We start from the raw sequence: 12,192 nt of genomic DNA, 5'->3' as shown, positions 1-12,192 counted from the left end.
ATCAGCTTCAGGAGACTTCTGTCATGTTCTGAATATATTTTTTCCTCCTGCAGCAAAGATTCCAATATGGAAGGAAAATAAAATAGCAGGTTTATCTCATTCCAGAGTTATTCTGACTTTGTAAATTTGATTTTAATGTAAATCTAGGAATGAGGTATCCTTTCCATTGTTGTTAGAATCACCTTCCATACTCCCCACCCTGCACATACACACACACACCCCCCCTTAGTGCTGGTAGTTGTAGTAATTAGCTCAATGTGCTAATGAGACTTTCCAGGGAAAATGCTGACAGAACTAATTAATGGGTGAATTTCACTTTAATAAATGTATAGGCAATTTTCTAAATGCAGATGGCACTGTCCACCCTGATAGGGGCTCAGCCTAGTGCTACTTAATACAGTAAGTGTCTGGGGAAAGTGGTTAATTTGTAAAATGCTTCATGATACTGATTAGAAGAGAAATAATGCTTATGTTGGCTTCCCAATGCATTATTCATTTCTCCACAATTTGGAAATGTGGCGTCCTTTTATATGTTCACCATTTCCAGACCTGTCCATTGAATCATGAGAAAGGAATGAACATGCAGTGTCATTAGAGCAGAGTATCACGTGTTTTTCCTGCAAGCGTGTGCCTCCCATCAGTCACAAGGTTTATTTTGTATCATAAAAGCAAAGGTTAGCATTGGGACCCTCACTTTGATTATAACACAGGCTAAGGAGAGTGACATACAGCAAAACATTTCATTGCAAGCACTGATTCTGCCCTTGCAGGTCCAAGGATGGACCCTCTTGATGTTTGCCCATTCTTATGGTCAGTGCTTCTCTGTAAAAAATGGTATTTATTAAGTTAATTTTGTCATGCAACATTCCCAATCTTAGTATGAGGACAGAAAAACAATGTTCTTTCTTACCCATCAAATCCCAGTAGATTTCAGGATTTTGCAAACAGCAGTGTAAACTGTGGATTACTTTTTTGCTGTGCCTTTCTTATTTAAACACAGATACTGTTCTTGAACAGAGATGGTCACATACAAATGCACCTTCTCTTTCTGAAGGCTCAAGCCAGCTACCAGTGCCAGGTGCTGGCTGTGTGTGGAGTATCACCTCCAGCCAGAGACCTGAGGGCAGGGAACAGTGCTTGACATCTACAACAGTGATCCTAAGAGGGAGCGAGGGACAGACAGACATGTGAATGGGTCTTGGGAGAGACTGGCACCTGACAGTGACTAGTGATGGATGCTTGCAGAAGGATGTACAAACAGCGGGTAGAGACATTCTTCCCTGGTGTATTCTTCTGGCTTAGTGATAGTTGTGTTTGTGTGCATTTTTATATTTCTATATCCATTCCTGCTTAATACTTGTGGAAACATGTATTTCCATTTTCTTAAGCTAGAGGTTGCATTGTCATCTTTGTTTGTAATAGCACTTGATTTCTTTCTTATGGTATTTGTATCTAATCCCTTTTACAACTCATCTGTGCCTGTGTCTTGTCTTGTGATGATTTCTACAATTTAAGTAAAATAGTATGTTTCTGTTTGTTTTAAAACTCATTATTCTTTGAGAAATAGCAAATAGGCAACACAGAACGGTAGGGGTTGGAAGGGACCTCTGGAGATCATCTAGTCCAACCTCCCTGCTAGAACAGGATCACCCAGAGCAGGTTGCACAGGATCGTGTCCAGGTGAGGTTTGAATATCTCCAGAGAAGGAGACTCCACAACCTCTCTGGGCAGCCTGTCCCAGTGCTCGGTCACCCTCAGAGTGAAGAAGTTTGTCCTCATGTTGAGATGGAACTCCCTGTGTTCCAGTTTGTGCCTGTTGCCCCTTGCCCTGTCACTGGGCACCACAGAGAAGAGTCTGGCCCCATCCTCTTGACACCCACCCTTTAGATATTTATAAGCGTTGATGAGATCCCCTCTCAGTCTTCTCTTCTCCAGGCTAAACAGACCCAGCTCTCTCAGCCTTTCATCATACAAGAGATGCTCCAGTTCCCTCATCATCCTCATAGCCCTGCACAGGACTCTCTCCAGTAGTTCCCTGTCTGTCTTGAACTGGGGAGCCCAGAACTGGACACAATACTCCAGATGTGGCCTCACCAGGGCAGAGTGGAGGAGGAGGATAACCTCCCTTGACCTGCTGGCCACACTCTTCTTAATGCACTTCAGGATACCATTGGTCTTGGCCACAAAGGCTCATGGAAAGCTTGTTGTCCACCTGGACTCCCAGGTCCTTCTTAGCAGTGCTGCTTCCCAGCAGATCAACCCCTAACCTGAACTGGTGCTTGGGGTTATTCTTTTCCAGGTGCAGGACCCTACACTTGCCTTTCTTGAATTTCATTAGGTTCTTCTCTGCCCAACTCTCTAGCCTATCCAGGTCATTCTTTGAGAAAACAAAGGAGAATGGCTTTTTGATGTCATTAATAATTTATCATTTCACTGTCTTACCCCTGTTCACTCATTCTTTTTGTAACTTTCAGTGTCCTCCTATTACCATAAAAGCCATTCCATACCTTTAGTAGCCTTATCTCATTGTTCGTCAGCTCTAGCACATGCTTTTAAGGTAGGGAGACCAGAACTGTATACAGTATTCAAAGTTTGAGTACATCCCTACTATGGCATAATGGTGTTTTCTATTTTCCTCTGTTCTTTTCCTAATAACTCCTGACATCATATTTACCTTCCTGACCACCACTGAGTAATGAGCTGGTATTTCAGAGAGCTATTCAAAGATCTCTTCCCCAGTGATAATAGCTAATTTAGAGCCCATCACAGAACATACATAGCTAGGATTGTTTTCCCCTGTGCACATTACTTCGCGTTTATCAGTGTTGAATTTCATCTTCCATTTTATCCTCAAAGTCACTCCACGGCATAAAATCCATCTGCAGCTCTTCATAGCCAGTTGTCATTGTTACTCCCTGACAATTCTGCAACATCAGCAAACTTTGTCACCTCACTATTCACCCCTTGTCCAAATCACTTACAAAAATGTTGGCCAGCACAGCTCCCCAGTGGTTCTCTTTCATTGTGAAAAACTGCCTCATCTCTTCCACCTTTTGTTTCACATCTTTTAACCACTTTAGATTAGTTATTAATCCTCATAGGAGAATCTTTCATGACAGCTCCATTCCTGTAAGAGCCTTCATGAAGAACCCAAGTGAGAGCTTTTTGGAAAAAGAAAGGAAAACTACGTATGAAGTAGTACGTAGTTCCTTGTGCACAGAGGAGAAAGTGTTTATGAAGGTGGGTGAAGCAAAGCTCCTGCTGACCTCATCATACCTGAAGGTAAGATGCAAGCAAATGAAAAATGAAATATCTGAGGCAACTCTTTGGATGAACAGACACTCCACGGAGCAAGGGCGTTCTCCCAGGCAGCCAGGGAATCTCAGTCCTTGCAGAGCTTCAGATTCTGACTGGAGAAGGCTCTAAGAAACCTGATTGAGTTTTTAAATTATGCTTTCCAGTAGTCAGTGCAAAGTCCCAAACCTCCATCCACAGCAGCTGCAACTCTGGATATTTTATTTGTCAAGTTGTCCTGTAACTGTCCTGGCCAAAGATAGTGTTGGTCTAACCTTCTGTGATGGTCTCCTCATGCAACCCAAATCATGTCTTTGAGCAGCACCTGCATACAAAATCATTTCACATCCCTTGTTTTAGATAGCAAATTATCTTTCTTCCAGACAGATCTGATATTGTTATTTATTACCACAAATTATTGTAATTAGAGATGGTTTGCTATTAATGGGCTGTAACAAAGTGAATCACTGTTTAATTCAAGCTGCCATTTTGCGATTTAGTGACTTGCCTGTGTCCAGGCCAACAGCAAAGGCGATGTATGAACTGCACTGTCTGGAGAGTGCTGTGAGCTCCTTGGGTGGAACCAGGGATCTGGGGTGCAGCTCATCACCCCAGCACACCTGGTAATGGAGAATGTGTGCCCTTTCAGTTGAGAAGTAAAACACCAGTGTGAGCAGAGAGGCCCACTGAGGAAAGAGCTTCAGCTCTTCTGTGATTCTCTCACTGCTCCATGTGCAACCACCTTGGCAATAACTCCCCTGGGTGCAGGGCAAGACCCCCAGCCAAACTAGAGCAGCTGTACACGGTGTTCACCCTATCTTATTCCTCCTTGGGGGGTTACCACTTTCCTCTGAACTCAAAGCATTGTTCAGACTACAAAGACTCGTAATCTCAGGGGTTAAAAATATATCTGTATTCTTTGTTCTTCAAATAACCAAAATGAGCAGTTTCAGAATTTCATTTACAGAGTTTGCTTTATTTTTTTATGTATAGATCTTAATTTGCTTGGAGATAAACTGTTTTGTGATATTGTAGTCCATGCCCTTTATCTTCCACGTCTCTTTTCAGTCTTCATCACAAAGTGTGAAAACATGCATTGTGTACTACTTCCATCTTTATCATACTGATTTTGAAATAAACCCAACTCCTTTAAGAAGTCTTAAATTATTAAGAATTCAACACAGATTGCATTAGCTAAGCTTAAAGGGTGTGTGTGTGTGAAAAATGTTGTGAAGTCTTTTGTAGACACCCATATCCCACTTTGGTCCTGACTGACCCTGCTCAAGGGTGTTACTGTATGAAGTGGTCTCAGCAGCTGCTGTAAATCGCGTTTCTCTTGTTCCAACCCATGCTTTGTCATACCACCCATTGAATTGTACAGGAACTATGTGCTGTGAATTGTGACTGAAAATCTCATCTGGCTTAAAAATATTTTGCAGGCTTTATTTAGAGGCAAAGCCAAGAGCCCTGACTTAGTTCACTATGTGGCTGCAAAACAGTTGCTCCAGAGCCAAGATGTAACATGGTACCAGGTGGGCGAAGGAATGTGTTGCAGGAGGGAGGGGGCAGAGATGCATTGCTGCTCCCCACAAAGCCACAACCTCATGTGGAGACAGTTCTCCATCAGCCACTGATCTCAGCCCTTTCATTCCCACCCGCCATGCCACCACATGTACTGGTTTGTGATTCTGCTGAGCCAGAAAGCTGATACAGCTGAAAAATTACTTTGCAAAAAAGTGGGTTATTTTTAATCTAAGTACAGGGTTTCTGGTTGCCCTATGTTGCACAAATGACTGTGCTGGCACAATTGGTGGGCAGAGTAGAGCAGAAGCAAGTGCTGAAGATGGAGTTGGGAGGAAATATGGATTGACTGTCTTGTTACTGGCAATGTAGAAATGTACACAATACAAATATATTTGAAATGTATAGAGCCCAAGAACCAGGCTCTATGCTCTTCATGTCCCTCACAGTGCTACAACATACCCCATATCCAGGGTCCCTCACGCAGCATTGTCCCACCACCACTCGGATAATGCCCATGCATTTCTTTCCTGGGAAAGAGGCTGTGTTTCTGCACCCATCCTGGAGAAAGATGTAACAAGCAGCTATTAGCATTGTGTCTAATAGCTAGGTCACCGAGCACTGCAGTGAGCTGGTTGTCAGCTCTGCACGAGGTTCCTGCTGTCTGCGCTCTTTGGGTGGAGAAGTCCTTGAAAATCCATCCACTTCTTAAAATAGAGAGATTTGATGGAATTCATCTGACAATAACTATGTAATAGGATCAGTTTGGTGGTGTTTGGTTTGCCAGTACACTAATGTATTTGTCATTGTGCTCACAAACCTCCTTTTTCACATTGATTGCTTTGAATTTGGGTTTGCTGCTGCTTCAGTTACCGTGCTAGCCCACGCCTCAGGGTGCCTTGTACCAGGCTGCTTGCAGACTTTTAAGACAGTCTTACTGCCCTGATCTTAACATGCTCACATCAGGGCTTAATGCTCTCTGTAAGCAAGGGGAAAGGAAGAATACTTGTGGGAGTGGGAGGAGAGGATTTCTTCATCGCTATCCAGGCTGTGCTTCTGGGGTGTAGAGGAAAACTTAAACCTGAACTCAAAGTCCAGTCGCCACTTGGTTTTCTGGGTTATTCAAGCTAAGATCTGTTGCAAAGCATCAGCCTGCTTGGCAGGAAATCTGATTGTTGTTAGTGGTTTGCTTTGTGCTATGTCAGAGGGACCCACCAACAGAACTGGGGTTTTTTGGAGGCTGCACAGGCAAAGGTGGGGGGGGTAAGAGCCAGCCATGGTGACATTGCAACCCTGCATCTCCTGCTAAAGCATGAGGAAACAGGAAAAAAACTGTCTTATCTTTTTCTGTGCTCTCACCAGCGTGCCTGCAGCTTTTCTACCGTCTGTCTGTGTGTCTGTCTCTTTGCTTAACACAATGCAAGTTTTGGCAAGAGGTGGGATGAATGATCTAAAAAAGCACATTCCTTTCCTTGATTGGGTCTGTTCTTGCATAAATAGTGTTAATTTTCACTACTATTACATAAAGTCAATGCTAAACAGCATCCATTGAGGAAATGCCAGAAGCCGGGCCGGTGGTGGAACAGCTGATGTGCTAGACGTGGGGCCGGTCGCCTGGCGAGCGGCTGACGTTTGCTGGCTGGATCTGCTGTTCCGCACCGAGGGCGGCTGCCGTGTTTGTCACTGCCAAACCCGGAGCTAACCTTGAGCTGTCTTTATCAGAGACAAAGATGAGTGTTGATATCTGTTGGGTTTCATCTGTTTATAGTGGAATGAGAAGAGTTGGTATTTAAGGATGTATCTGGCTCTCCCATGATAAATCTCTCCCTTCCTGCCTCTACCACATTTTGGTGGATGTAGAGAAGACCTCACAAAAAATCCTGGTTTATCAGAAATTTCACAAGGTATATTTTATTTACAGAGCTAAAAGTCTGGAAAAATCAGCAGACACGATACAGTCATGCTATTTGAACATTTTCTCCATCAGAGTCCTTTCTGATTTGTATCGTGGGTGTGTGCCCAGTTGAGTTCCCCCCTGACCTAGCTCTTCAGTCTGCAGATCCTTCTCATAAACTTGCAGTATGTAAGGGCAAAAAGAGAACCTCAAATTGCCTGGGCAGCCTGCCTGTCTATCACAGGCTATTAGATTTCATTTGCTTACCTCTGTCTGGAGCCCAATTACTTGTGTGGGAATACAGTCATCCAGCCTTGAGCTGGAGATAGCTGTTACCTTTGGCACTGAGAGTTAATGGTTAAGCACCCTGGCTGGTGGAGATCTGCACTCCACATTCAAGCTGAATTTGTGTGGCTGTGGCTTCATTCCTTAGTTCTTGCTGTGACTTTCTCCTCTATCATCCAGTCCCTTTGCAAACTCTGTTTTCTCTCTGAACAAGTTCATACAAATTGTAGCAAGGTCAGATCTTAATGTCCTTTATAAGCTCTTCAGGTTTTTCACAGCAGTGTTTTCTCCAAGTTTTGAAATAGGTGGGGTTTTTTTTGGTAACTTAAATATTGAATACCTTTCAAAATTGCAGAGGCCAGAAGTGGATACAGTGTTAGGGTCATCAATGTGCACAGTAAAAATACCGCTTTCAGCCCTGGTTGAATGTACAAGGATCACAAAAGCCCTTCAGGCACACAAGGGACGTGTTTTTCCACTTTTCCCCTGAATTCCTCATCCTTCTTTGGACACAACCCCACTGTTCTGCTGCTTTCCCTACTACTCTGCGTCTGGTTCTGAGATTCAAAAGCTTTTTCTTTGTAGAGCTTGGCAGACTGAAATATCCAGCTTATGGTGCACGGCTGTCCTGTGCCTTCCACTGGTCCCTGGACCACCTGGCAAGGTGCTGCCCTCCTGGCCACCAAGACGACCACCAGTCCCTGCTGACTCCTGGCAAAGCCATCCTCTCCTGCATGCACCGGCTGAGTGCTCCAGTGCTGCTGACAGCTGCTTGCTGAGGGGTCAGCAGCTGGCTCATTGCTCCTTTCAGGTGTGAAATTTTAAAAATAATTTCTAAGAAATTCCTTTTAGCATCTTTTAGAGATGGAGTGATGCAAGAATCTGGCCATATAATGGAGATGCAGGACAAAGCACAGGGACCAAAGACAGTAATGAGACAGAAACCAAAGGTCCTGAGGGCTCTGAGTGACTGAGCTCACCATGCCTGTGCTGGCTGCTGGGCTCCAGCTGCTCCTGCAAGAGCTTTTAGGCAGTGGCAAGGAAATGGACATCAGCCTCCTTGGCAGGGACAGAGGCCCAGCCCAACCACAATGTCTTGCCTTTGATAGGCAGTGGAAGAACAGGGTCAGAAAACTGCTGTAGCCCAGACAGGATGGTGTAACCTGGCCCAGCACACTCACCTGGTTGGGTTTTACATCTGTCTTGGGGGCCTGAATAATTGTGATTTGCAGAGGTCCCCCAGTAGCTGCTCCAGCACTTCATAAATCCTCCCTTGGGAGGGTACTGTAGAAACCCATTTAAAAATCATCCTGGTGCAAGAGCTCAGAGGACCTTTGCTCTTGCCTGTGCATCCCCATGCAACCTGAGCATCTCCAGCCTTTGGAAGCAGCTGTGAGCAGGGTGGACAGTTCAGCGTTCCCTAAACTGATGAATGCATAGTCTGTCACAAGGACACTGAGCCAAGTTTGTGCTGCTGCAAAAAGATGCAGGTCCTGTTATATCCAGTGCAAAACCAGGTGTATAAACCAAAGCTGAATTTCAGCTGGAGTCTATTCTGTAATATGTTACTAAAATGGATTGTCAGATCTGATATTCTCTCATAAATGTCTAATTAAGGAAAAAGCAAACTTCTGCTTCATAAAATCCCTGACCAATAGTACTAATAAAATATGCAATGAATGTTGTGATAATGCTTTCAGAGACTAATTGCCTTTCATTATCATTAGCACAGAACTGATCAGTACCCAGACTAAGATACTGCTGTGCTGTGGTGGTGTGATGCAGGACAGGGACTGGCCAGAGGAAGAGGAGAATCAGAGTCATAGAATGGTTTGGGTTGGAAGGGACCAGCAGGTCGAGGGAGGTGATCCTGCCCCTCTACTCTTGTGAGACCCCACCTGGAGTACTGTGTCCAGCTCTGGGGGCCCCAACATAGGGAAGACATGGAGCTGTTGGAGCAAGTCCAGAGGAGGCCACGAAGCTGATCAGAGGGCTGGAGCACCTCTCCTATGAGGACAGGCTGAGAGAGTTGGGATTGTTCAGCCTGGAGAAAAGAAGGCTCCGGGGAGATCTAATTGTGGCCTACCAGCACCTGAAGGGGCCTACAGGAAAGATGGTGAGGGACTGTTTATCAGGGAGTGTAGTGACATGACAAGGGGTAATGGCTTTAAGCTGAAGGAGGGTCGATTTAGATTAGATGTTAGAAAGAAATTCTTCCCTGTGGGGGTGGTGAGGCACTGGAACAGGTTGCCCAGAGAGGTTGTGGATGCCCCATCCCCGGAAGTGTTCAGGGTCAGGTTGGATGGGGCTTTGGGCAACATGGTCTAGTGGAGGGTGTCCCTGCCCATGACAGGGGGGTTGGAACTGGATGATCTTTGAGGTTGTAGAATCCTAGAATGGTTTGGGTTGGAAGGGACCTTAAAGATCATCCAGTTCCAACCCCTCTGCTGTGGGCAGGGACACCCTCCACTAGACCAGGTTGCCCAAAGCCCCATCCAACCTGGCCTTGAACACTTCCGGGGAGGGGGCATCTACAACCTCTCTGGGCAACCTGTTCCAGTGCCTCACCCCCCTCATAGTGAAGTCAGAGATGGTTGTGTGGAAATTATGTGCAAATATGCAAATTATTTCATTATGTTGCTGGCATGAAATGCCAAACACAGAGCAAATAAAAGCTTGGCAGCTACAGCCATGAGGAAAGTGAAAACGAGTTCAAAGAGGGATGCTAAGCCCCCTTGTCCTTCTCTTGTCTTCTGTGTCAGTGAGCTATGGGGGGGAAAAAATCCCTCCAGGGTGGCTTGAGAAAGCATGACATCTCCACCTAGTTTTCCATGGCTGCCTCCATCATGTTTGGTTAATGCAGCTGAAGACTGCCACTTTGGCTGAATTTTATTCACATATTGAGCTGTAACTGTGCTGCATTTGCAGTACGTGTGTATTCTTCCTGGCCTTGTGTAGTAAATTGTCAGTGGTAGAAAGAAGGAGGGACTGGGAGCTTCTGTTTTCTTTATTCTCCAAAGCAAAAACACAAGACTGGCAGTAGGAAAATATTTTTATTGTGTAATTTGTTGTCTAACACAGTAGTGCTGGGGCTCAGGAATGACCTGTAGAGGGTGGGACATGCCTGTGTGAAACACCTGGAGTTACAACGTTGAGCAAGTTTTGAGAGAATATGAATAAATCTTTCCAGCACACATATTTTCCCACCCCTGCTGAGTGTAACACCGGCTGTTGGTTAGACAGCTGTACCCATCTGGGGCTGAGGCCGGAGGTTGCCAGTGCTGATCTGGCATCGCTCTCGCCCCTGCTCCAAAATCCTAACCCTGGCTGGCTTCTGCCTGCCTTGTCCAGCCTCACGCTCTGAGCCTCAGCAATTAGATCATTTAATAAACCATCTCATTTTGGGCTGTTTTGTGTAAAGCATTTTACCTGGCTTTATTTCTCGCATTGCTTTGTATTCCTTCAAACTCCAACCCCGCAAATCGATGCGGTGCCGCTATTGTTGCCTCTAAAATGTTTACTCCTGGCTCTCTTTAGGACCTAAAAGGCTGAAAACTGCATCGTAATTGCCCAATTAGTCCTAATGCTGCGTAGTGTTGACTGTTTAGTTACCATATATTGTGTACAGAACTAATTGTGGTGAAAGTAAATGAATGTGAAGGAAACAAACAAGCTACTAGAAAATAATTACTTGGAGTGTTTCTTTTTAGTACCTGTACAGCAGATTTCATTATAGTCAACAGCTTCTAAAGCTGCTTGAAATAGCGGTATTTGTCATTTTCATAGAAACTTGATAATGACATTAATTTATCTTAATGGTCTGCTCTATTGTTATAAATAGTAAAATTAGCTTAAATTGTCTTGCTTTTGCTGGTTTTGGATGGCTCCAAAGGGCCCCACAACAGCAGATGAGTAGATAATTTGGTGTGCTTGACAGATTTCCAATAATTTGTTATGTGGAACATGAGGTAATGCTAGTGCCATTAATGTTCATTTTCCTCTAAATTCATTACTGCCCTTTTCCCTTTTATCTTTTTTAATGTCTGGGCCATTTTTCTATATTTCAAGTGGAGCTACAAAGCCTATTCATATTCAGCTATAGTAGCTATTAACATTCTGCACATAGAGAACATCATGTAGAAAAACAACTCTTTATGAAATGATGAGGCTGGTGGCTATTTATGCTGGAAAGTAGGCAAAATGGGTTGTTTGCTGGTATTAGGGATTGGCTGTAATTAAGTCAAATGTAATTTTAAAGAAATTTAAATGTTTTCATTTTTATAGCCAAGGTAAAACACAATTCAGGGAAATTCTAAGAAGGTGTAAATGCATTAATAAAAACTATTTTCCCTGTTTTCTGCCACTCCTGTTTAAACTTCACTGAGGATTTTATGCACGGCTAGTTATTTGAACAATATTTTCTACCCAATTTAAACCTAATTAGTCTTGGGAAAGTATTAAAATTAACGGTACTTTTATGTGGGTTTGCTGATATGGTAATGATCTGAACAAACAGGAGAGCTTTCCATCAAGGAAGGATTATTTTGCTGTCTTCTCCTGTTCTTTCTTTTCACTTTTGTATCTAATCAACACTGGCATCCTCTTCCCCTCCCGGTGCAAAGATGCAGAGCAATGGAAGGGGAGGAAGGGGGTGAGGTTTTGCTCTCCGTATCTTGCTAGCATGTACGTAGTGTATATGAAAACCCAAGCAGAAGCAGCGAGACACGAGGGTGGCCGCCATGGGGTGACTAGGGAGGGATGCCTGACACCCTGGCCATGTCCACAGCGTGTGGCAGGGGAACAGGGGCAGGCCACGAGGAGAGAGGGGCTTTGGTCTGGGGGAGGATGCCCTTGCTCCAGCCCTGGCGATGCCTCACTGGTGAATGGTGGTGACCTCTGTTCAACCAGGTGGGAGGGGGATGACCTTGTGGGCAGCCCCTTTCTGCTGGAAAGCACTCAGTGAACTGTGGATCTTAGTAGGCCAACGTGAATGCTTCCACTAAAGTGTGTCTTTTTGATGAAACTTCAAAGAGAAAGCGCTCCTGAGTGATGAAAGTATTTTTGAAAATTGCTACTTTATGATATCTCTGAGTTGTGTCTCAGAAAAAGCTTCATCAGGAACGTTCTTGATTTTTTAATTATTTTTACATTGTTTTTAGTGTTCACAGAATCACAGAATGGTTGAGGTTGGCAGAGAC

This window comes from Balearica regulorum, chromosome 1 (assembly GCF_011004875.1).
Source record: "Balearica regulorum gibbericeps isolate bBalReg1 chromosome 1, bBalReg1.pri, whole genome shotgun sequence".
NCBI classification, from domain to species: Eukaryota; Metazoa; Chordata; class Aves; order Gruiformes; family Gruidae; genus Balearica; species Balearica regulorum.
Note: the sequence above shows the minus strand (reverse complement) of the source record.